At 36.3% G+C, this 26,357-nt stretch overlaps 1 pseudogene; it reads right to left on the bottom strand.

The window, feature by feature from the left end:
- Nucleotides 1-16,971: 16,971 nt before the first annotated feature.
- On the bottom strand, nt 16,972-18,428 carry LOC102522426 (annotated as a pseudogene).
- Nucleotides 18,429-26,357: the final 7,929 nt, after the last annotated feature.

Below are 26,357 nucleotides of genomic sequence, written 5' to 3'. Positions count from 1 at the left end.
GAAAATGCTGAAAGATCTTATATTTTATATGGATCCTGTTAAAAACTTAACATATGTGTGTCAGTGAGGCTTTCTTCACATAATCCTTGAACTTGACTATATACAATTGGAGACCTGTTGTTAAGGGTGTATGTGTGTGTTTAATTAACCATACAGGTCAGACTTACTTTCATTTTAATTTGATTTATTGTGGTTGATCGATTGATTGCTTTTTGGTACAGAAAAGAAGGTCTGAGAAGAAAACTTTTGACTATGTCATGTCAAAATCCTCAACTAAGGTTCTCATTTATTTCTAATGTTGCTACTGCCTAATTATATTAATCTACTGATATATACTGTGTGATTATCTACAGAAATGAGTAAAAGTATTTATTAAAATTTTTAGAAAGCAAAGAAAAAATAGAAAAAAATTAAAAAACAAACAAAAAATAAAATATTTAGAAAGCAGAGAGAAAAAAGATTTCTGAGGAGACACAATGCTGAATGTCAAATACTATTTTAAAATGAAAACAAATGTAAGGATTGAGTTGGTGTATGCTTTTTTTCATATATACTAGTACAGTACACAGTGGTGTCAGGCTATATTTCATCTGTTACAGCAGAGACTTACAGGCAAAACTATTTTTGTTTTTTTCAAAGCATGAGATAGCCAGCCGCATGAAATGCTTCTCTCCCATGAAGTATAGGACGTTGTATGTTTGCTGTTAATTTCCTGTGTCCTGCCTGTGAGTGGGTGAGTTGAGTGAGTGAATCACTGCTGGTGCTCAAAGACTTTCCAGCCTAAGAAGTTCTTAGGCTATTTAACACGTTCCATGTAATCCACTTAATTGCACACATAAGCTTGTCAGGAGAACTTCCAGCTAAAAGAATCAATAATGTATTCAGAGCACAGTTGGAAGACACTGATAATAGAGTTTCAGCTTTCCAGAGTATGCTGGGTGACTCTTGGCAGCCTGGTCAATAATTAGGCCAATAGCTTCTGGAGCTTGATGGTCAGGATTTGAGATTCTGATTAAGTGACAGTGCGAGTGAATTAGGAGTCTGACTGCCATATATTACATCCTAAATTATAATGAGGGGATCTTCCAGTCTAGTCAGTTAATTATGAAACCCATAGCCTTCATTCTAGAAATACTCGTTAGTGTCCAAATGCATGACATAAAAAGCGTAAGGTGACTTTTTACATTTTGTAAAACATATATGTAACTATTGGGCAAACTCCCAAGTGAAAATTAGGCCATGCATTGCTTTACTGCACTTACTAAAACTGCGTTTAACACTTTTTCGGTCTTGCCATTTAAAAATGAGAGTTGTCAGTGACGTTGGACTGCTCTCTTTATCTCTCTCTGTTTCTCTCTCACTCTTTCTGTCTCTATTCCTCTGTTCTACCACATCTAATTCTAGTTTTTTTGGTATAAAGAAAAACATTTTTACCTCTTTGTTGGCTTACATTAAAATTTCCTATTTCCAGAAATATTTAGAAAAATATCAGAAAAAAAATTAAAATGGCATTAGGCATATTATACATGGTCAATGTAATATAAATTCTGTTTGTATATGGTCCTAATAATATATATCCAAATTCCCAGTGTGAGGCAGTGAACTGGATGATTACTAGATGTTCCAGATGGGTTTGTGTAAAGAAACAAAACTCTAGAAAAAATTGCCTTATTGTCATTGAAAGTTATACTTCTGTTTACACACATGTAAATTTCAGTTGCTTTGGGTTTACATTTAAAAAAAGACATTCATCTTATTCACAAGTACTTGTGGTGTATCACATGCACAAAACACACAAGGTGGTTGTTCACAAGTGTCATGTGCTAATGGAGTGGGGTTCAGGAAATAAAGCATACGTGCATGGATATATAACTATACACATGCATAAATAAGTAAAGAGAATTACAGATCAGAAAACATGTTAACATGAAAAAGTGACAAGGGGTATGGGATACACTTTTGACAGACAAGTCAGAGAAACCCTCTCTAAAGAGCTGACATTGTGACCTGAGATTTCAGTGATGAGAAGGAGCCAACCATAAAAAGATCCAGATGAAAAAGAAACTCCAACACAGAGGCTCTGAGGAGGGAGCAAGATGACCATCAGGATGATGGGAAAGAGCCATGGGATTACAATGTCAGAAACACAGACCAACTTCCCATCTTGGATAAGCTCATATATTTCTCTGATGAGTTTCCCTTACTGAACAACAGGGCTGGCACATAGTAGGCATTCAGTAAGTGCTCATCAGATGAATAAATGGACGAGAAACAAATCTCTTAAGTGAAAATGATACATTGTTCTGATGTTTCTGATGGACTATGTTGTTATCAACTGGTCAAGACAAGAGTAACAGAGCAAGTCTGACATTATGATGCCATACTGAATTATCTGGGTTCCAATCCACTAAGTAAGAATTAGATTACATAATATTTGTCACTTGTTTGAAAATGAAATTTTAATAAAATGAGGTAATACATGTAAAAAAATCATAGAATCAGCAAATTCGAAACCTAACAGAGACAACAGAAATCATCTGAACTCTCTTGCTACCTGAAATTTGGTCCGGGGACTAGCCGCATCAGCATTGCCCTGGAGCCTGGAAGAAATGCAGAACCTCAACTCCCAACTCCACCTCACAAATGAGAATTTACATTTGAACAAGATCCTAAGGTGACTGATTTTTAGGCACATTAAAGTGTGAGTAGTACTACTGCAGAAGGATAATTTCCAGGTACTAGATTTTGCAGCTCTTAATGGTGGTCACTGGGAGTAAGGATTTTTTATTTTTAGATTACTGGCCCCCGACCCTTGAATAGTAAAGTTCTGGATTAGGGACACGTGTATCAAACAGACAAAAACTGTCTAGTTGATTCTGATGCACTCTAATCCATTCATTTAGGGTTGCCAGATTTAGCAAATAATGTGACAGCTTACATTAAAAATTATTTGCCATTTATCTGGAAGTCAGATTTAACTCTGCATCCTCCATTTCATGTGGCAGTTTTATTCATGTGACGTATTGTCAGAGTTGCAGTTTAAATGTCTTTTATAAAAATCCCATAACTAAACATACATGCTAGAATTCAAGCTGAGGTTTCCTGAGTACAAGACTTCTTTGTAAACTATAAATGTGTAAAAAGTAAGGCACTGGTACCTGTGTTAATTAAATGATATTTTGCTTAATATTCTTTATGTGTTGATGGCCTTATGCAGCTCAGTCTTTTAAGTCAGCTATTGTAGATAGCACAAAGAGAAAAGTGTGTCTCTACGTACTAGAAAACCAGATAAAATTTGTTACAGTGTGGTTATTTCCTCCTGAATAATCCAATAGCATCATTTAAAGAGAAAAGCCAAGTGTCGGAGATTTGTAACAACTTTTTTCTCAACTTTGAATAAATTTGAACATAAAAAATTAAAAAGCTATATAATATCTATTTAAATCAAGAGCATTTTTCACTAAAACAAAGTCTGAAGCCTAAAGTCCTCTCACACGATAATATTATACCAGTTCTTTGAAAATAGAGGTCTTCCCTATTAGAAAACACATGAGCATTACATTTGGAAAATACAGAAATATAGAAGAAGAAAAAAGTTAATAAGCAATAACCATGTCACTAGGAGACAATCACTATAATGACTGAGCATATCATCTGCCAAATATTTTTCCCTGTAAACATAGTTTTGTTTTTTATAGCTGTAATAATATTGTACCATGTTACATTGTGCTTTTGGACTTCACATTATATTATAAGCACTTTCCTTATTATTACAAATAGTACTTCATTCATCATTGATTAATATCCAGTTAAGTAGATATGCCCAAGTTTTATTTTTTCCCTCAATTTCTCTGAGTTTGGGAAGTATTGTACAAATTCCAGCCCTTCATTAATCACACTGTAGAGAACGCACAGCAAAACAGATGAAAATGTGGCCCTCTCTGTTCACCTTAGCTCATGTAAACCTCTTCAGTCTCTAAAGAACCAAAAAGAGTGTCCCCTCGATAAAGGACAGGGCCTCAGTTTCTGAGCAGCTACCCCTGCTTCCTATTATTTGAAAAACAACAGATTTTTTTTAGACTGGTTCCTACATACAAGCACTCTGAAAACTCTGAAATTGAACCACAGCTGTCACTCCAGTGTGAGTAAGACCAAATCTAATTTGTTGGGTGGAAAGAGTTAAATGAACTTTAACTGAAAAGCTCTCTTTCTCTTCCTCTCAGGGTAGAAAATAGCCAAGGGCAACAGCGGATGACTAATGTGTAGAATATTGCAATTAGTATAGCAAGGTACTTACAGGGATCAAATTAAAAAATTCATTAACGTACGCACTTAATTAAGAAACACTTTTCAGTTTACATGATAAATTATGACACCTATTAAATCTTCCAGTACAAGCTGTAATGGCTTCTTTGCTCCCGGGTAGAGAACTCTCGCCTTTGAGGTCCTTTGAAACTCCCCAAGGACCGGCGGCATTAGTTACCAGTGTATTAAAAACAATGCTTTTCTCCTGCAAGGTGCAGAAGCATCTTTATTGGAAACTAATTTAAACTTAAAAAAGCATCAGGGAGCAAGAGGCTATCATGCTGCAAGCCAATGAAAACAAACATTAAATGACCTTGAAAAGGAAGCAGCCTTTGCCCCTCAACATTCCCGGAAGGGAAGTGGCAGGGATGGTGCCTGTTTTTTGTTTGCTCTTGAATCCTTTGTTTTGTCCCCGTCCCTCTCCTTCTCCCTTTAAGAATATACCAGTGGAGAAAGGACATATTGGAAATAAATTATGTATTAGTAAGTCATTAGTAAATATGCTTTTTTGTTTTCATTCAATGGAAAGAACTGGGAAGGAAAGAGGAAAGGAAGAAAGGAAAGGAGGATGGGAGGGATAAGAGTAAAAGTCAAATATATGGTTTTTGTGAGGTATCTGAACTGCTCTCATTTGTAGGAAGGAGGACTCCAGGGAAGAAGTGATAGAGCAGAAGTCATAAGAATCTGGGGCAAAGGAGGCAGAATTGACAGAGCAGTGGCTTTCCTAGCTCATTTCTTCCTGAGCCTGTCCCCACTGGAAGTTACGTTTTGGGGTCATAGCTGCAATTCCATAAAGCAACTCCAACTTCTGACTTATAACATGTGGATCGTGCTGTCTTTGTGTCTTCTCTCTCAGCACTGTTTATCACTCTTCCTTTAACTTTTTGTCCCCATGCCTGTTATAGAAGCAACATGAAAACCACCTTGAACAACATTTTGAAAAAAAAATTAAAATTAAACTCTAGCACAATTATTTTCATTTATATGTCTTAACAGAAGCCACCTCAGCCTGCATTATCGCAATCTGCAATTATCAAGTGCAATAGCAAGAATTTTAACAGATGAATGAAGCAGGAGACAGGAAGTGCATGGGAGGAGGTATAGCTTGAAATGGTCCCCCACGATTCTGACACTTCTCTTTCAGTTGAGAACAGTGTGTGACAGATGAATGGCTTTCAGACTTTTGTAAACTGCAACCCAGAGTAAAAACAAACCAATAAACAAAAATTGACATTGACGCATGTACATACCTAAGTGCATATTGCTGTGTTCTGAATAAGAGACAAGTGTGTGTCTGCAAACCAAGAGACAGGAATCAGCTCCCTGGCATGGCCCTTAGTTTATAACTGTGGCAGAAGCCACAACAGTCTTACTCCAAGACTGTGGGAACAGTCTTAGGATTGCTCTTGCCAGAATGCAAGGCCAGTGTTCAAACTGAGGAACTGAGCCTGGTACAGTCTGTTTCCTGAGCCACTCAGATCCGCTTTTCCTCTGATGATACTTGAGTCTTGCTTGGGATCAGGATGACCTCCCTTTTTCCATGATTGAGTCCAGTCCTTCAGGTCCAGCTCCTGGTGTGTAATCCAGACCTTCAAGAAGGTAGTCATTTCTTGACTCCTCAAAATATTTTAAGAAGGATTAGCAAACCAAGTTATTATTTCCACTTCTGCTTCTGACTCTGAATACGTAATTGGTATTATTACCTTCCTCTTCAAGTGCCCATCTAAGGTTTTCTTATCCCAGGCCAGCACTTCAGTGCTTGCCTCAGGGAGTAAATCCAAATTTGTATTCTCAGTTCTGACCTTTTGGTTGTATTACCCTTGCCTGGCTATGACTACTATAGTTACTCATTTTCTGTTAATCACTGGGCAATGAAACAGCAAGACGTTTGGAAACCACTTAGATTTTGGTCATAATCCTCCTTGTCTCCATTGTGAGGCAGCAATCCTAGCTTATTGTGATAACCAGTGTAGATTATCCCTACCAGTACAGTAATTCCTTCCTTTGTCTGCCAGTCTACTACCAGCATATGGAGCTCAGAAGGCCCAAAATAACTTGAAGCTTCCGTTTCTGTGGAACCCTTCCTGTGACTCTTAGCAGAGGAATATTCCCAGGAACCCAAATCTCTAAGCAGACGGTACCTAAGCTTTGGGGGCAAGAAACACAAGTACTGCAAGTGGGACAATGGGAGTAATAATGACATGGGACCAATCCTACTTCAATCTCTTTGTTCTTATACTCATATATTTTAGTGTCTAGTATATATTGGTCATTACAAGAGTGCATAAACCAAATGCTGCAGGACAGCACCCTAACTGGCAGCATGTTGCCCCTGGACCGATACCTTAATTGAGCCTTTAATAGGCTATTTCACCATTATATGATACTGGCATCTTCTAGATGGCGGTCAGTGGATACCATGATCTCATATCCCTTAGCTCGTTAATTCCTTGGTCCAAGGGATCATTATGTGAGATATGATGTTGATTGATCCGATGTTTTATAGGCCTTCAGATGGCAGTTATGGATGAAGTACTGTGGACAGAAAAGGCAAACTCATGTCTGAGTATTTCCTGATTCCAGTGAAGACAAATTATTACCCCTTACCAGGTGAAAGAGGTCTTTATAGAATTGACCTGACAAGTGGTTGGCTTGTGTCCCCAAGAAATGGTCCCATATAAGACTTAGCAGTGGTCTCCATGATGGGAGGTTGGGTTTTCAGAAATAACTGAATCAACTTCATATACTTCTAGCCAGTTCTTCCTCCATATAAAATGAACAAATGCACTACTCAGAACTCTGGTGAATGGGAGAACGGGAGAATTTCCTTTTACCTTGGACTTTGGACCACCTCTGTGTGGGGTTTTAATGAAACGGTGGTCCATTTTGAGCTAGTGCAAATATCTGATGCCTAATTGTGAACCAGGCTCTTCTCTGTCACAGAAACATTTAATAAAAACACAGATATCATTTGAGGAAGAGGTGCTGGAACAACAGAGGTGGGAGAATGGGCTACCTATTGCACTTCACCTAATTATGAATTGCTTATGCTACCTGGATGTGCCTAGGGTCAGTCCTGAATGTATCAGTCCTATTATATCATGGATTTCTGCTGTGACTGGGTGCATCTGATAATACCCAGTCATAATGGGCAGCTACATTTTTCACAGTCTTTGGTATCCCATTTTCAGGTGCTCACGTTCTATTTAAACTCATCAATAAGCCAGAAACTCTTTGTGAAAAGGAGAATTCTCTGCCATGGGAGGCATGGCCTTGCTCTAGAACTCTTTATGTCTGTGCTGCAGTGTTCCTGTTGGGGCTTGCCAGAGATTTCAGCTTACTTCCTATTCATCATGGATTCCTCTAGCATGGTAGATATGCTAGATCACGTGGTCTGAAAAACAGGGCAGCTTGCAATAAAGCTTGCACAAAATAAAAAGCCCTCTTTGCTCTTGACCCTGTTTGAAACTGGCAGCCTTTCAAGTTATCCAATAAATGGATTGGGTCAGTTTTCCCATGTGTAGTTTATGCCAACATTAAAAGTCAAAGGAACCCACTGAGCACTGTCTTTGCTAGTGTTATCATGATAAAGAATTTAGATATTAGAGAGTCCGCTTCTATGGTATCATCCCCGTCAACTCCAGTCTGAAGGAGACAAGCCACCATAGATGCCCTCAGGCTTTCCCAAGGTGCCTTACTGATGGTTAACTGTTCTGTAGTTTTTTTTTTTTAACAAGGCATTTGATGTCATCAAATGCAGTAGTCCCAAAACACATTCCTTATAATCATTATTTCCCCCAAACTGCCTGTCTTAGTTTCAATTTTCCCAGAAACAAACCCTGAAACCCACATTGAGTGCTGGGATCCTGCTGAGAAAGTACATGTTATACCTGTAGGAAAGCAAATGTGTAAAACATAAAGGATGCATTCTTAAGTCAACTAACACAGTAGGCATTTGGGGCTTAATCCCACAGTCAGCCTTTGGAAGACTACAAAACCCAAGCCTCAAAGTTAGTTCACTCATGGACAAGGGGGCTGAGGTGGCTACATAGCAACTCCCAAGAGTCTTTAGTTGAAGGTTGCTGGTGGGAGTGTTAATTCCTTGACACTTCCAATCTGCTGTGCACATGGGTATCAAGGCTTCCTATCATTCTAGGAAAAAAGCACTTAAAATCACAGATGCAGATACTGTCTCTTAGAAGACAGCAGAGCATCCTCAGACAGAAAATCTGCCACACCTATGAAGTACAAGTCTGGTAGTCACTGCATATCTCGTAAACTCATCTCATCCCATTTAAACACAAGTTAATGTCAAGGGTTATCAATAGGGCCACTCTTGTTCTTCACTGTCTGGGTTTCCTATTAAATAGGACCTGAGTCAAAAGCTCTATGCTAACACTTTGTTGGTCAGTACACTCTCACATAAACAGGTGTGAGTGAAAATGGACATGAAGTAGGAAGGGGAAAGAACAGATAGAAGTGTGTTGCCAAGATGATCATAACTTCATAAAAGCTGACTGCTTAGTCTTAGAGGACTTCTAGGAGGTTTATCAAAGCCCTGCATCCACATATTCAATGGAAGAAAGGGAGGAAAATTTGTCCACCTGTTTTTATTCCCAATTGATTAGTTTGCTCTACCGGATGCTAAATTCCTATCTTTTGTATTTGCACTGAATGAAATCACAGTGGGTCCTGTAACCTGTCAAGACTTAGTGTCAATAGAGGAACTCAAGAATGAGAGCCAAGTGTCAGGGGTTTGAAGCAATGAACTGTGGAACAGTGCCCGTGAGCTTCAATATCATCTGCAAGATTAGCCCCACATATCTAAGGAACTTTACTCTGGTGTCTTTTCATCATCCACTTCATTTGCACTTGTTTCCATGCTTTTTTTTATGTGTAAAACTTCTTAGTAGGTAAATTCCTAAACTACCCCTATTTGTCCCCAGCCCACAGTAGCTAATAATAATGGTTAGCATGTATTAGGATTATTATTAGGATTAAGATTATTATTTAGTACTCACAACACATGTAAGTTTAGAACTGTTAAGTGACTTTCCCCAAATTCTTAAGTTGCTAACTAGTGGAGCTGAGTTTTGTCTTCAGGTAGCCTGACCCCAGAGTAGAATTCTAAACTTCTTTCCAAGGTTACTTATTTAGCATAATTACTAAAGGATCATTTCAGGAATTGGTGAACCTTATAGAGAAGAAGGGAAAAATGAAGGAAAGATGGAGAAATGGTCTCATTTGGGAGCTACCTTAATGTTATCAATTGTGCAATTCTAGAAATAAAAAAAAGCAATATGGTCATTTTTTATTTTTTAATGAAATATTTTAAAATTAACATTTAAAAATGGTTGCACCATAATCCCCTCCATTTACTTTACAGGACTAGAATAATGTTATTTTTGAATAGCACTATTGCTTGCACAGACTATACAGAAAGGATATGTGTGTGTGATTTGCTCATTTGTTACTAGATTTTATGGACTTTGTTTTGCTACAGAGTGGAAATTCCAAGTAAAATTATTTAATTTCGAAGTCAGATTGTTTCATGGAGTCTGTTTCTTCCAATGGTCTTTGGTGTTTCAAAATATGAAAGAAATAGGTTTTAAAGGATCTTGAAACTTTTAAAATAAATCATTGAATAGAAATGTCAGCATGAGGCTATTTTTTTGTCAGGTGATGAGGTATTCAGTAATAGATCATCCATATTAGTGATTTTCTTTGCAGATTGTTTTGTGTGAAATAAGATCCCCTATGAACGCTCCAAAACAGCCTGTAATAGCTGCTAATCACCCAAGTGTCAGAGCTTATAGCTTCAATATATCTTGCTCAGACTACATCAGAAGACAGTAACAATTTCAAGAAACAGTGCTTAAAACTGCCATCAAATGAATTCTCAGTCCCATTTCACCTAACTGCACATCTCTATTTATGAGAGAGGAGGGCAGTTGTCCTTAGTCATGAGGAAATTCTCATTGAAATCTGACTTTCAACTTTTTCTAAAATAAAAAAAAAGAAAGAGTCTTCATTGGGAAAGCATCATTCCAGTGAGACAGTGTGATCTCTGGGCAGAATGCTGCAAGGTCTCCTCTCAGCTGTAGCAGGCATACTGTGTCGCCTTGGGCAGGGGGTTTTCTGAGCCTAAGCCACCTCTTCTTCCCTGGTTAGCAAAGTGAGTGTTTTCTGCCCCAGCCTGTCAGTTACTGCTTCTGTCTCGACTGCCTCTGTGGTCACTGGCTCCTTCTCACTCTAGCTTGGTCGTCTGCTTACATTGGTGATTCAGGTTAGCTACCTTTCTCATATGAAGACTCTTGAACTGAACTTCCAGTGTTTTTCTTACCAGTGCTTTGATCCTGGTGCTTGCTTTGTCCTGCTCTAATATACTTCTGTCTGTGATTTTCCTCATTATCCTGCCACGTGAGATTAAGAGCCTTTTGATTATTGTGTGTCTGCCTTACTTTATGAGCTTCTAATTTCTCTCAGCGTTAACTCTTGTATGTCTTTGGACTGACCTGCCCATTTTTTGGAAATTATTTTATTTTGTTTTTTATTGAAGTATAGTTGATTTACAGTACTTTGTTAGTTTCAGGTGTATTGCAAAGTAATTCCGTTACATATCTGTAACTCCTGATTCAGTTATACATATAATTATATATTATATGTATTATAATATATATTCTTTTTAATATTCTTTTCCATTACAGGTTATTACAAGATATTGAATATAGTTCCCTGTGCTATATATAGTAGGTCCTTGTTTACCTCCTTTATGTATAGTAGTATGGATCTGTTAATCCCAAACTCCTAATAACAGGTGGCTTGATTTTGGCTCTTGTTCTTTTAAGTTGTGTGAAAGAATTAGTCCTGAATGTTCTTCCTTCTCTAATTGCCTGATAATTCTGTCTTTATATGACAGTGACTAATTCATATGTCATTGTGTATTATGGATATATTTTTATAAATTTTCATATAAGATTTTACTTTATGCCTCCTTTAGAGTATATAATATTTTGTGTATTCTGCACAGTTTTGTGTATTCTAAAAATTAATATAAAAAGCAAAAAGGCAGATATCCCTGGAGCAAGATGTGGAATGGATATAGATTTCAGTCACCATCTCAGAGTGGAATTCCTATTCCTAGGTCGTATGTTTGGGAGAAGTTTCCTTCAAACAGAAGAAAAAGATATAAAGGATTCCATGGAAATTTGAGCTGGCATCTTAATTAAATCTGGCTCCCCAAACTTTGAAACCTTGATGTAATTTGTGGAATCTAAGAAATGTATTTTTTTCCTGAAATTGCAAACAGATTTCTGTCTTGTAAGAAAGAGGTGACTTGAATATAACTTGGGGGCACATACTCTGTGTGTGTGTGTGTGATGAGAAAATCACCTGTACAGGACATTTAGTTAAGCAAAATATAAAGTAAAGGACATCTTCAGATGATAAAGTATAATTATTAGAAAATATATTGAACTTTATCTTTGATTTACACAGTACATTACCAATTTCACTTTCTCTGTACAATATAAGCACAGACTGCTTTTTGTTCTAATATTCACTTATACAACATTTATTCTTTCACATTTTTAGCATCCATTATGTGACAACCACTGTGAAATTACTGGAGATGCAATTTTCTTCTTCTGAGAAGCTTTCAGTCTAGTAGAGGAGTCTGTAACATTTCCAAAAGCTACATTTTTAGAATAACTTGCTGATAAAAGAAAATTATTTATTCTTGTTTCTTATTAAAAATAAATTGTAGCATGTATAAATAAACCTCCCTTCTATTGATTTCTATCTAATTATAATGGATAGGGTATAAAAGTTTTCTATATAATTGTACCCATTTAAATATCCTCTCTAGTTTTTATCCTAGAGTAACTTGGATGTGAAAGCCAGAATTATTAAATTATTTCTGGTTTCCAGTGATTGTGTTAAAATGAAATGCTTTTCACAATACCAAGGGAACACTTAGATGTTAAGGTTCTGGTAAAAACGAATCTTAAAACATGAATACTACAAGTCAACATACTGCTATCTAAGAATTAGAGAACTTGATGATATAGCAGGAGAAACAGACAAAATGAACCACTTCAGTCTTCCCCCATGCCCCAGATACACATTACATAAAAGCAAAATGCCGTATCATTTTTTCTCAGAACTTCCATTACAACAAAAATGAGTTGCAAATCAAAGAGTCATCAACCTCAGAGCGTAACAGTTCCCAGTGTTCATTTATCTTGAATGGGAAATTGACACACATATCCTTTTGAAGAATTATGATTTATGTCACTAGTTCGTTTTTTCCCTTCCACTACCATCACCCAAGACTACCTTCTGTTTGAGGGCAAACCCGGTACCAAACACCTGTGTGGCAGCTATGGTCTCTGCCTTCCTTTCAGATGATGTTAGCCTGGTCCATCTGCAAGATAAGTCTGTGTGCCAATTCTGACTATTCAGGTGGGACTCAACGCTTTAGAAATTTGTAAGAATCTAAGAGATGTTAAATAGCTTTTCTTCTACCAGCTTTTCTTGATCTAAGTGTCTTACTGTTTTATTTTCTGTCTTTTCTCTGATAGGAGTGGCCTTGCATATCAATGAGGCTTACTTGATCCAGGGCCAACCAGAACTTGTAGGATAATTAATTGGCATACTGGTTGGCAAAATCTCAGCCCAAATTTTTGTAGGTGATTTTTGGCCTAGGTAATTATCTACTTGTGAATAATTTCTGAAATTGTGGTTAGCAAATAGTAAGTGATATTTTGATTCTGAAGCAGCTTAAGAATTACTACATAAAATTAAAATGACAAGTTTAGTTTTAATTTTAAAATATTTTTGACCAGTCTACCTTCTGGGACATAGGAAAACTATTTTTGAGTATTTAAGATAAGTTTCCAGTATACTGTAACAATGATGCAATTTCTACTTCAGATTTAGAAAAAGTTTTATTTCTCTCTCTCTCTCTCTTTTTTTTTTTTAAGTGATAGCATGGAAACATTTTGTGGGCTTGTTTATTTATTTAAAAATTATTTATTGAACCCGTACAATGCATAAGCAACTATATGAATGATTGGGGCTTACTCTTTGATGCATAGAATATTATCTATAAAATTACAGACAACGAAAGCATACAAAATTAGTTTAATCAAGAAGCAACTATTAAACTCATTGAATTGAACAGTTAAATTGCATGCATTTTACTGTATGTAAATTTCATTTTACTATATATAAATTATATCTCAATAAACCTGACTTTAAATAAAAGAACAAGCAATTGAGCACCTATAAAATGACCAACATCATGCTGGTCACTGGAGCTAGAGGGATAACTCAGATTTAGTCCCAGTTTTCAAAAGCTCACCATCAAATAAAGAATAGACTAATTCATACAAAAGGAGACCACTCAACAGTACAAAATATAACAATGGAAGCATGTTAAAGGAGGAGGATGTAGTATATAATGAATGCTCAACTAATCTTTGGAAGATAGACCAGAAAGACACGTATGGAGAAAAGATTTAAAAATTAAACTTGTTGTACTATGTAAATCATCTCACTCATTCATGTCTTACTTTTGACAAACCTCTTCCAGAACATCTTCCTTGAATCCTTTATCTGGGCTAATGGCCCTTCTCACAGAATTCTGGGCATGGTGCTGCCATGGAATTTTTGATTTTATAATACTCTATTAGATGACTAATTCTTCTAAGACAAAGTTCCATGCTTGGCCTAAGGAAATTGATCTGTACACATTTACTTACCTGAACTAAACTGAATAGAAATGATAGCAGAGATGGATGGTTAAGGAGCTTTTCATTTGGGTATGGGGGGAATGGAACTTAGAGTGGAGAGAACTTTTGGTCCTGAAATGACAAACTGTGTTCAGGCAACCATAAATAATTTGATGGTGTCAAGGGCATGGGGACAGGAGTAGACGGAAGAAGATAATTAGAAGAAACAAAACTGGAGAGTATACAAGGAGGATCTTTCTTTTCAGAAAACTATTTTTTTACCTGTAGGTGCTAGGAGTCATTGAATAATTTTAGGCAGTGCTGTAACACGATCAGATTTGTCTTTTAGATAATTCATTCTCTGGTAGAATAACATTAGGAGGCTAATTATGGAAGCAGAAATTTGGTCAGGATGTATTGAAAAAATTCAGGCAAGAGGTTATGTGGACCATAATTAGGACAGAGGCAATAAGAATGACAGACAAAGTTTGCATCTAAGAGAGAACTGCCAAGTTTTTGATGACTAGTCAGTAATGGTTCTTAAAGAAGAGAGGCTTTCAGGTGACAATAATGCATAACATTTTGCACATGTTGAGTGTGTAGCTGAGATGTCTAGTAGGCAATTAGATACATCAGTTTTGTATTAAAAATGAAAATGTTAGTTCAAATAGTAGGAGTTTGAGATCCTAAGTACAGAAGACATAGAGTAAGAGAAGAAGAGAGCAGAAGACAAACTCTTAATTAAACCTCAGCTCAATTGATTGTGTATACAGAAGGGACTTTAGTGGAGAAAGTTCAGGATATTTGGAGATGCAGAAAGAGAAGCATAAAGAATTGACAATGAAAAATCAGCTTAAAACAACCCAATTATTTTCTCACAGTTTTTGTGACTCAGGAATATGAACTTTGCTTATCTGGATCTTCTTTGTGGGGTCTTGCAAGGTTGCTGTCAAACTGTCAGCCAGAACTGGGTTTCATATGAAAGCTCAACTGGGGAAGATTTCACTTCTAAGCTCACATGATTGTTGGCAGGATTTAGTTTCTCATGGGTTGTTGGAATGAGGATCTCAGTTCCTTTTTGACTGTTAGCCAGAAGCCACTCTCAGTTCCTTGCCACATGGGCCTCTTTAACTTTGCTGCTTATTTCATCAAATCATGGAAGCCAGAAAAGCAATAGAGAGAGTTTGCTAGCAAGACAGAAGGCACAGTCTTTTGAAACCTAATTATAAAAGTGACATCCTATCACCTTTGCAGCATTCTGTTGGGTAGAAGAATGTCATTCTTAGAGGAAGGGCATGAATACCAGAAGGGCATGAATACACAAGGGCATAAATACCAGAAAGTGGGGATCATTGGGGGTGGGGCATCTTACAAGTCTGTTTACCACAGTTGATGACCTTTTCCAGGAAAGTGTTTAGAAGCGTTTCAGTGGAATAGTAGGAGCAGAAACTGGTTCCCAGTGGTTGAGAAACAGATGTCAAATAAGCAAGTGGAGTTTTCTGTAGACAACTACCTTAAGAATCCTAACTGAGAAAGGAAGGGGAAAGTTGGGAGCCTGGAAAAAGGAAAGGCTTTCTAAGGATGGGAGAGAACTGAGCAGGTCTACAAGATGAGGGGAAGGAACCACTGGGAAGAGACGGAGAAGAAAGAGAGAAGAGGAGGGGATAACTGATAGAGCACATTACTTGAGAGAGTATATAGGATGTGACTCACAGCCCAGAAAAGGAGAAGGGTTAGCAATAAACAGTAAAGGAACATCTTTTCTTTCTTTCTTTTTAAAATGTAAGCATTATTTTATTTTTATAACTTGTCATTTCTATAATTTAAAATTTATTTAAGCCTTTAAACATTTTTAAATTGAAATAATTATGGATACATAGTAAATTGCAAAAAAAAAATTGTGCAGAGAGATTCTGTGGATCCTTCACCCAGTTTCCCCCAATTATACCATCCTATATAACTAGAATAATATATCAAAACCAGGAAACTGACATTGATACAATCAGAGATTACTCAGATTTTGCCAGTTTTGCACTGCAATCATTTGTGAGTATGTGCATGTATGTGTGAGTGTGTGTAGTTCTATACAATGTTGTCACATGTGAAGATTCAGGTAACTGCAACCACAAACAAGATACATCACTGTCCCACTACAAGACTTCCACCTGCTGTCCATTAGACCTACCCACCCACCCCAACCCCCAACTCTTGGCAACCAGTAATCTATTCTCCATGTCTATAGTTTTGTTATTCCAAGAGGGTTATACAATGGAATCATGTAATATCTAACTTTTTGAGATTAACTTTTTTTCATTTAGCCTAATTGCTTTGAGATTCTTTGAAACTGTATCAATAGTTCATTCCTTTTTATTGCTAAATAGTATTCCACAGTATGGATGTGGACCAATTTTTTTAACCATCAACTTTTTGAAGGACATCTAAGTTTTCCCCAATTTTTGGCTATTCTAAATAGATCAGCTATGAACATTTATGTACAGGTTTTTGTGTGAACATAGGTTTTCATTTCTCTGGAATAAATACCCAAGAGTGCTATTGCTAGGGTTCCATGGCAAGTTTAGTTTAGTTTTGCTTTTGCTTTTTTTTAAAACAAATTTTAAAGCTGTCCTCCAGACTGGGTCTACCATTTTACATTTCCACAAGCAATGTATAAGTAATCTAGGTTTTTCAAATCTTCACCAGAATTTGGTGTTGTCATTATTTTTTATATTAGTTTTTTCTTATAGATGTCCAGTGATATTTCATCATAGTTTTAATTTCATGTTGCTACAAGCTAATGAAGCTGAGCATCTTTTCATGTGTTTATTTGTCATCAGAACATCCTGTTGAAATGTCAAATCTTTTACCAATTTTCTGACTGAATTTTTTTTAATTTTTGTTTTTTCTTTTTTATTCTTGAGTTTTGAGGGTTCTTTATATATTCTAAATGTAATATATTTGCTGGATATGTGGCTTACAGTCTCTCCAAGTCTGTAGCTTGTCTTTTCATCCACTTTGTAGGGTCTTTCACAGAACAAATGATTTTAATTTGCTTTCCCCTAATATCAGTGATGGCAAGAATGTCTTCTCTCACCATTTATATTCAGACACAACACTTGAAGTTCCAGGTAGTACAATAAGACCAGAAAAAGAAATGAGAGGCAAACTATTGGAAAGGAAGAGATAAGTCTGCCCTTACTTGCACATAGAACGATCATCTATGTAGGAAGTCCCAAGGAATTGGGAAGTTCTTTTCAATGGCACAGAACACAACATCCATACAGAGGAACACCCCTGTCCGGCCCACACCAGCACTACAGTGAACAAGGATGGGTTCCTGTAAGGTGGCTCTTCCTCACATAATGAACATACTTTATGAAACCTTATGCTGAGGCAGGAATGCCGTGGTCTGGCCAAATGGTGAACTGCAAGTGTTTTACAAAGTGACTAGTTCCTGTGGACTTCTGACAACTTGAAATATTCGAACAACAAAACTCTGAAGTATCTGGTAGTTCTCCAGGAAGACATGACAGCTTTTCAATTCCAAAGGCTTTTTCATAGAAATGGGCCAGTAATGGTGGCATTTCATAACTCCATCTTCTACCTCTCTGGTTATGATGACAATAACATTAGAGTTATCTTCCACAACCATTTGCCAAAAGTCATCTGTGGTGCCTGGCAGTGGTCCTTGGGTAGCGATATAGTTATACTCTTCTCCAGAATGGACTATTTTAATATAACTAGCATTGATGTAGTCCTTGTTTTCTCCAGGAAGAACACGTGTTGAAACATATGAAAGAGTATCTTGATATCTGTTTTTGTCTCTGTCATGTAGTTCATTCCCAGAGTTGAACACAGCAGGCAGATTCTTAGATCCCAAAGCCATAAATTCCTGGATGATTTCAAATTCTGATACTTTTCTCTCAAGCATTTAAAAATAATCCTTCATGGTTGAATTCTCATGAATACTGAATGTTAATGGTCTAACCAGAGCCAACTGAGCTAGCTCCATTTCGGAAACAATTTCCATCCCTGAGACGTAGGGGAGTCAGTCGGGGAAGGCCCTGTGAACTCCTCCTCACTGCTGGACCTGTCTTTTTGGAAGGAGCTGCTGGTCATTGACAAGCTGGGGTTACTGTCATTTTCTGTATCCTCAAATCCTCAAAATCATCATTTTGTTGGAAATCCTGAAGAAAGACTTTTACCTTCTCTAAGTTAACTTCACTTTCCAAAATCTCAGAGCTCACTGATCTAGGTGTCATGTCCTGACTTGATGAAGGCAAATCTTCCTGATCTGATGAAAGCACAGATTGGATCCAGGTTTTTCATGTCAGAGTCCTCTCCCTTCTGACCTTTTCCAGACTCTGCTGTGGCATTCTTGGGTGAAGACATGTTGTCCCCATGTCTGGAGGACGTGAGCAGAAGGTTTCTGCAGGTGCTGGGCCTTATGTTCTGAGAGTCAGGCAGCAGGTCTAATTAGTATCCTGGGGCCAGCACACAACTGTTGTTCACCAACAGTCACTAATTTCAAATCTTCCATGAAAGTCAGCAGAACTCCCAGAGCAAACAGCTTTGATCAGAAACGCATGTCCATTTCTGGTGTGTCCGTTAGTGCAGTGAATTTGAGATAATCCTTAGATCTTTAGATTCTGTAGATTTCCATTTCATCAGATCCGGTAAGAGTCAATTATGAAGCTGTATATGAGATAAAGTTCATCTACCAATAAGTAATGTAACCACACTGGGAGCCAGACTTCCAAGTAGCTGCAAACTGTGGTGGACTTTGGTTTGATTGGAGAACATGTCACAGGAGACAATACTGACTGGCGGTAAATGTCAGTCTGGACCTGCCGCATCCAGCCTCACCCGAACCGCCCCACCACCAACAGCCAAGAAACATCTTTTCTTCAGCGATAGAAGGGAAGAAAATAATTGTCAGTGTTAGTAAGCTTGTAAAGGGAGAGCTTTAACCTAATTCACACCTGGTAACTTCAGGTTTCCTGTTGAGGTAGGAAGAGAGGTGAGAAATAATCTGTTTTGGTCTAAGGGTCAGAGACAAGCATAAAATTGAAGAGGGTAACAAGAATACTAGCTGAGCTGTATGGGAAAAGGTAGGAATAACTGAAAATGGTACCTAATTACATCTGAGTATATTTCCTATGTATAAGCTATCTATAATGTGTAATAGTCGATAAGCCTTTAACCTTCTTGATTATGGGAATGACATGATGAAAAAAACTGTTTAAAGAATAACTTGGCTATGTTATAAATAGTTGAGTAAGAGACAGATGACCTTGGTCTTATGAAGAAAGCCACTGAAGCACTTGCGGCTGTAATTCTGGCAGGAGGCAGTAAGTTTCCAAACCCAGATGGGAAGGTAAAGAAAAGGGATAGGATGGTTAAACAAAAATGTGATAATAACACTGGTATGAGATAGATGATCATGAGAATAGTGTGAGGATAAGGAAAAATGAGATATATGTTAATAGACTGGAATAAGTAGGCAGTGCATAAGAACTGAGTTTTGTGTCTCTAAACAAGTTACTGTTGATTTTAGAGATCTTGACATCCTCCAGCTTTCTTACTCTGTTACCTCAATCAACTACTACTCTAATAAAACAAAGTACACACTAATTGCTTGTACAATTCATGAGATAAAGTTTATCTACCAATAAGTAAAGGAATTTTTTGGAAGGTGCAGGTATCATAAAAATCAGGTTACCTGAATGTCCTTAAATGTGAGACAATCTCAGGGTAAGGGGAAATTAGATATTTCCTGAGTGATGCTCTAAGAGGGCCAACCAGCTTGCCATGATATATGTGAACTAATAGTTTAACTCATTATAACAACCCTTTGCCTATTGTCACTTAGGCATGGTTGAGTGTTCTAGCCTAGTCTAGGACACAACAAGAAGGGGACGTGAGTAGGGTAGTTTTGATTTTTAATAGATTAGGAAGAAAGGTTAGGATAATTGAAAGATGCTAAATGAAAATATAGAGAACTTTACAATCCAGGTTTCTGAGAGGCTAGTTTAAATTTGCATTAGCCTGCATTTAAGTAGCAGCTGTTTGAGCTTTCATTTTCTGTAAGTGGGCTGGACTGCTTGGTGGCAGGTCAAAATTGTAAATAGCAAGCCTGCACCTCCAACTACTTTAAGGCTGCCAGAGACTGAATGCTTAATTTATGATTAACGCATGATTAAGTGTTAAATGGCAGTCAGAGAGACTTTCTGAGATTATCTGATTAGCTTTTAGCACCCAGAGATCTCTTCTCAGTGGAATTTGTGCTCTATAATTAAGGCCTAGTAATATAAATATCTAAGAGAGAATTTTGATTCATGTACCAACAACACACTCAACACACTCACAGAAGGTAAGTTATCAGAAAGCATTTAAGAAAGGATTTGAGATTTTGAGTATCTAGTGAGTTTTTTTAATGAAAAACTCATTATATAAAATTTAATGTCTGAATTTTGGGCTACATGAAAAATTTCATTTTGTTGCTTTGAAAAGTAAAATACTAATATGCATTTGATTATTTAAAAATCATTGGTTTTAAATAGATGTATTTTTATGCCTTGCTCAGGTCACTACTGAGCTATTCTTTATTTTTATTGAAGTATAATTGATTTATAATGTGTTAGTTTCTGGTGGACAGCATAATGATTCAGTTATATGTATATATATTCTTTTTCATATTCTTTTCCATTATAGAGTGATTACAAGATATTGAATACAGTTCCCTGTGCTATACAGAAGGTCCTTGTTGTTTATCTATTTTATATATAGTAGTTTGTATCTGCTAATCTCAAACTCCTAATTTATCCCTCCCCTTTTCCCCTTTGGTAATCAGAAATTTGTTTTCTGTGTCTGAGTCTGCTTCTGTTTTGTAAATAAGTTCATTTGTATCATTTTTTTAGATTTCGTGACATGATATTTGTCTTTCTCTGTCTCACTTAACTTCACTTGGTATGATAATCTCTAGGTCCATCCATGTTGCTGCAAATGACATTATTTCATTCTTTTTTATGACTGAGTAGTATTCCATTGTATGTGTATACGTATATACATATATACACCACATCTTCTTTATCCAATTATCTGTTGATGGACATTTAGATTGCTTCAATGTGTTGGTTATTGTAAATAGTGCCATAGCACATGGGGATGCATGTATCTTTTTGAATTTGAGTTTCCTTTGGGTATATGCCCAGAAGTGGGATTGCTGGATTATATGGTAAGTCTAATTTTAGTTTTTTAAGGAAACTTCATAACGTCCTTCAGTGACTGTACCAATTTACATTTCCACTAACAGTATAGAGGATTCCCTTTTCTCCACACCCTCTCCAGCATTTGTTGCTTGTGGACTTTTTAATGATGGACATTCTAACCAGTATGTGGTCATTATAGTTTTGATATGCATTTCTCTGGTAATTAGCAATGTTGAGCATCTTTTCATGTGCCTGTCAGCCATCCCTGTGTCTTCTTTTGAGAAATGTCTGTTTAGGTCTTCTGCCCATTTTTTGATTTGGTTGTTTGCTTTTTGGTATTGAGTGGTATGAGCTGTTTGTATATTTTGAAAATTAAGCCCTTGTCAGTCACATGGTTTGCAAATATTTTTTCTCCTTGTCTGTAAGTTGTCTTTTTGTTTTGTTTATGGTTTCCTTTGCTGTACAAAAGCTTTTAACTTTGATTAGGTCCCATTTGTTTATTTTTGCTTTTATTTCTATTGCCTTGGGAGACCAAAGTAGGAAAACATTGCTACAATTTATGTCAGAGATGTTTTGACTATGTTCTCTTCTAGGAATTTTATAGTGTCCTGTCTTATATTTAAATCTTTAAGCCATTTTGAGTTTATTTTTGTGTATGGTTTGAGGGAGTGTTCTAACTTCATTGATTTACATGTGGCTGACTACTGAGCTATTCTAGGAATGCATCATTTCAAAAACCTCCAAACTTAAATTATCAAAACTGGGGATACCTAATTAGAGTAAATTTTGATAATAAGTTATTTGGATATTACATACATAATTATTATAATCTTTTTTTCAGTTTATTTTTTAAATTATGATTTTAAATTTCAGTGTTCAGAAATATGATATTTCAGTTGTATAACCACTAAATAATTAATTTCAGTGGTAAAAAATACCTTTTAAATTTTGTCAATTTTTTTATAAAAACATATTTTTTAGGATATTTGTAGCCTTTCCTTGAAAAGAATTTTATGGTTAAGCAATGTTCTGCATGTCTCTTTTCTGAATGAATTTTCTGAATCATTAATACGTTACCCTAATTGTGTACCATAAAGAGGACTACTTTATCAAACATTCATCTACAGTGCCCTGAATGGAACTCATTTGGGAAACAATTATTTGTTCATCTCCTGTAGTTTACAATGAAGTAACTAAAGCCCTCAAAAGGCAAAATTGTCTTCATATGGCCATTTGTCTACTTAGTGACAGAAGCATAAAGCATAACCACAAAGTTTGAGTTTCATCCCTACTATCTTGCTTCTCCACACTAAGAGTAGATCTCTCAAACAAACATTCTAATAACCAGTATCTTTTGATAAATGTATACTAATCTTCTAAATTAGCTGCTTGGTTTAAATCTCTTTGAAATTCAACAGTCAGTATCAAGTCACAGGTTTCCTTTTAATTGACACACCTACCATACTCATTTTAAATTATTTTTGTCATGAAGTAGAGATTAAATAAAAAAACTTTTCATGAAAAAGGAGATAACTTATTTATTAAGGAGATGATTTATTTTTATGCGATGATGCATGAAAGACTTGGTTTAAATAATATATGTAGTACATTTTTACAAGTTAAAGAAAATGAAGATACCAATAAATAGGTAAATAATAAAATGCCTTAAAATCTTCTTTGTGTGCTTTTCCCCTTTCAATTGAATTTGTAATAATTCTGTTATGTTCCTAAATACAAGCATCTGCTCAAAGAGCAAGCCCCTCTTAATCATCTCATTTGCAGGAACATATATTTGACACAAATTGACAAGTTTGTAGGCTGGAGCAATGCCATGTGACCTTTCTACGGTCACAGAACCATGCACAGAATGCTGGAGGTAGGCCAGTGGTTATTGGTTAGAAAAGAAGGCACAGAAAAGCATTTAGCTTTTTCATTTCAAGTTAAAGCAAAAAGCCTTATATTTCAAGAAGTCAGAGCAGTCAACTGAAACCCTGATGTGTGAACTTACCAGAAGATTCTTTGTTCATTGATACAATACTCACAAAATATTGAAATGATATCTGAAAAATAAAATATTTTACTGGGCAGATCACCTGCCCTTGTCGTCTTTCATATGATCATGATTTCTCAATTATTTCAGGGAGGCTTCTAAATTGCTTCATACTTTCATAAATCTTACCAACATTAATTTATCACACACACAAAATTGTTCCATTCCCTTGCATTTGTTTAGTGAAGGTTTATAATTTAATTCCTTGGATGTTTTTGCTAAAAAGAGTTCTTTCAAAGCTCTTACACTTTTTTTTTTTATTTTTTGCCAATTAAAATGTTTCTTTTAAATTTATGAACTTTTCTTTCTCATGGACACTAATTATCTTCTCTTTTGCAGTTATAGCCTAATAACCCATTAATTTTGTTCTTTCAAAGATGCATTGTTCTTGGAATAGTCATGGAGTTTTGCAAAGCACAGGTGGATGAAGTGTGGACCCCATGCTGTTGCTGCTTCTGTCAGTGCACTTTATAAAACAGAAACACTAAATACAGCAATTAGAAAAAAACAACCATCAAATAAAGGATGAATAATTAAAAATATCAGAAGTTTATAAAACTTAGTAATCTTTGTAAGTTATGTAAAAATGAGTAAATTCCTACTTTAATTCAAAGTATGCTCACACTAATTATAACAATGCACCAGACCTTTTTAAAAGCACATTCTTTGTTCTTGGCCAAACTGCAGTATGAGCTGTCCTTTAACCCCATCCATAAGGATTTGAATACAAGAACACAAAATGAATCTGGTGAAGAGCATTAAAATGAGTTACCTTAAGAGGTATATAAATTGTATATGCTTATTTATTACAGTAAACGGATTCTATGCCAAATAGGAAAGAGGTAACAAACATCCCAAAAAACTGTAGATAAGTCTGTAGATATTAACCTTGGAAGAAAAGATATACATTAAGTTTGAAGTATGTACTAAAACTCAATGTTTCTACCTACAGCCTGAAAAGCAAAGTTCAGGAAAACTAAACATAAAATTAATTGTATACGTTATTGACATCACTACTCTAGTGGAGCAGAAATTAGTTCAGACACAGAACACTTTTCTTCCTTCCATTCTCTCTCCCCATCCTCCTCTTTTTTTATCCTGCCTCTTCCTTCTCTTTTGCATTTTCCACCCTCCTTCTTCACTTCTCCGATTCTCTTCTCCGTTCCCCTCTCCTTTCTCTTCCTCGTGGACTCATTCCTTCCTCTCAGAGCTGTACTGCATCCTAGGAATTGTCATCTCCAAATGGATGCATAAGTAGATGCAAAATTCTACAACTTTCTTTTTGGAATTTCTTAAAGATCAATCAGTTCTTGGATATGTAGAATCAAGCTGGGACACTCACTAAAGTCAGTAAGATGTCAGTTAGATTTCTAGTGAGTTTCCTGTAGCTTCTAGATTCTCTTTTCTCTTAGAAAAAACTTAGAAAAGGACTTGATCAAATAGTTTACAAAAAAAGGAAGTACACGTGACTTACCAACATATAAAAAGATGCTTCATGTTACTTGTGACTAAAGACACGCAAAATAAACCATTAGGGAGATGCCATTTTAAATGTCAATGGCCAAATGTATATCTTTAAGCAGTAAGTATATTTTAAAAGAAGAAAAACAGTTATTTCATTTTGCAGAAGTGTTTTTGACATAAAGTACTGCAGTTAGACTTTTTATATCCCCTCAAAGTTGTGTTGAAACCTAATTCTCAGTGTATTGGTATTAAGAGGTGGGGCCTTTGGGAAGTGATTATATCATGAGGATGAACCCCTCAGGAATGGGATTAGTGCCCTTATAAAAGAGACCCCAGAAAGCTCCCTTGCCCCTTCTGCCATGTGAGGACACAGGGAGGAGATATTCATCCATGATCCAGGAAGCAGATTCTCATCAGACATCAAATCTGCTGCTGCTTTGATGTTGGACTCCCTAACCTCCAGAACTGTGAGAAATATGTATTGTTTATAAGCCAGTTTATAGTATTTTTAAGTATCAACCCAAATGGACTGACACAAGTACTATAGTACATATAAAAAACAAAATAAATTTAAGATTATAGGGGATCTGAGAGTCAGCTACATCATAAATTCTTTCTGAATTTATAATATAAAAATAATTACCCTCATTTCTGATAACTGGTAACACTCTATCTGCATCCTTCTTCCAATAGTTCTCACTTTATTTCTAATGCATGTACTCTGTCTCATAATTGTAGGATTCTAAGAAGCAGTGTGGCTTCCACCTTACTCAGCATGGGTCTCCTTTGTCTTTATGGATCCTGAGTAATGACATGAATGAACTACAAGAGATTATTAAACACTAAGGAAGAGATCAGTGTGTAAACTCAACTTTAAGCCTAAGGTTTAATGGAGTTGAAAGTCATGTACCTGAAAGGTGATACCAAATGTTGCTATGCGCAAAAACTTTTCACCTACAAAGGATTCGCTCAGTGTGGGAAATCCCCAAATTAACTGGCTCTTTAGATCAAAGAATTGAGAACCCTGCAAAAGAACAAATAAATTTTATGGAAGGATCACTATTTTATCATGTCATTATTCATTTGTAATTGAACCAGTTTAATTTATTAGATTCATCTAGGCAGAAGGAGGCCAGAGCAGCTTGGCTTGAGACGTATGGACAAGATTGGGTGAGAGAGCAGGGAAGATCCATAGTTTATCCCAGTGTGGGAGAGTCTGGATAAAGTTTCAGGACAGTGGGCTGGGCATTGGGAAGAAATGGGAATGGGCGCTGCCTTTGAGTTAATGCATGAAGTATACGGAATTAGTCATTGGTCTAATTTGTGGTCCAAAGGGAAGAATCAGGAGAGAACACATGGCCAACTTCAATTTCACAAAAAGATGAGTCTTACATTTTGAGTTATGAGCATAATTTCTTATGCTGGAAAGATAGAAGGATCAGAGAACCCTGTTCTAATTTAGACTCTGATGGCTTCTGAGGTTTTACTGAACTTACTATCCTGTATCTCATTTCCTCCATCTATGAAAAGAAGATAATTTATATTATCTACCTTGCTAAAGCATGGCATGTAATTATAGCAGTTACTATTAGAATG

The sequence above is a fragment of the Camelus ferus genome, chromosome 2, assembly GCF_009834535.1.
Source record: "Camelus ferus isolate YT-003-E chromosome 2, BCGSAC_Cfer_1.0, whole genome shotgun sequence".
Classification (NCBI taxonomy): Eukaryota; Metazoa; Chordata; class Mammalia; order Artiodactyla; family Camelidae; genus Camelus; species Camelus ferus.
This window is presented reverse-complemented; position numbering and strand designations above follow the sequence as displayed.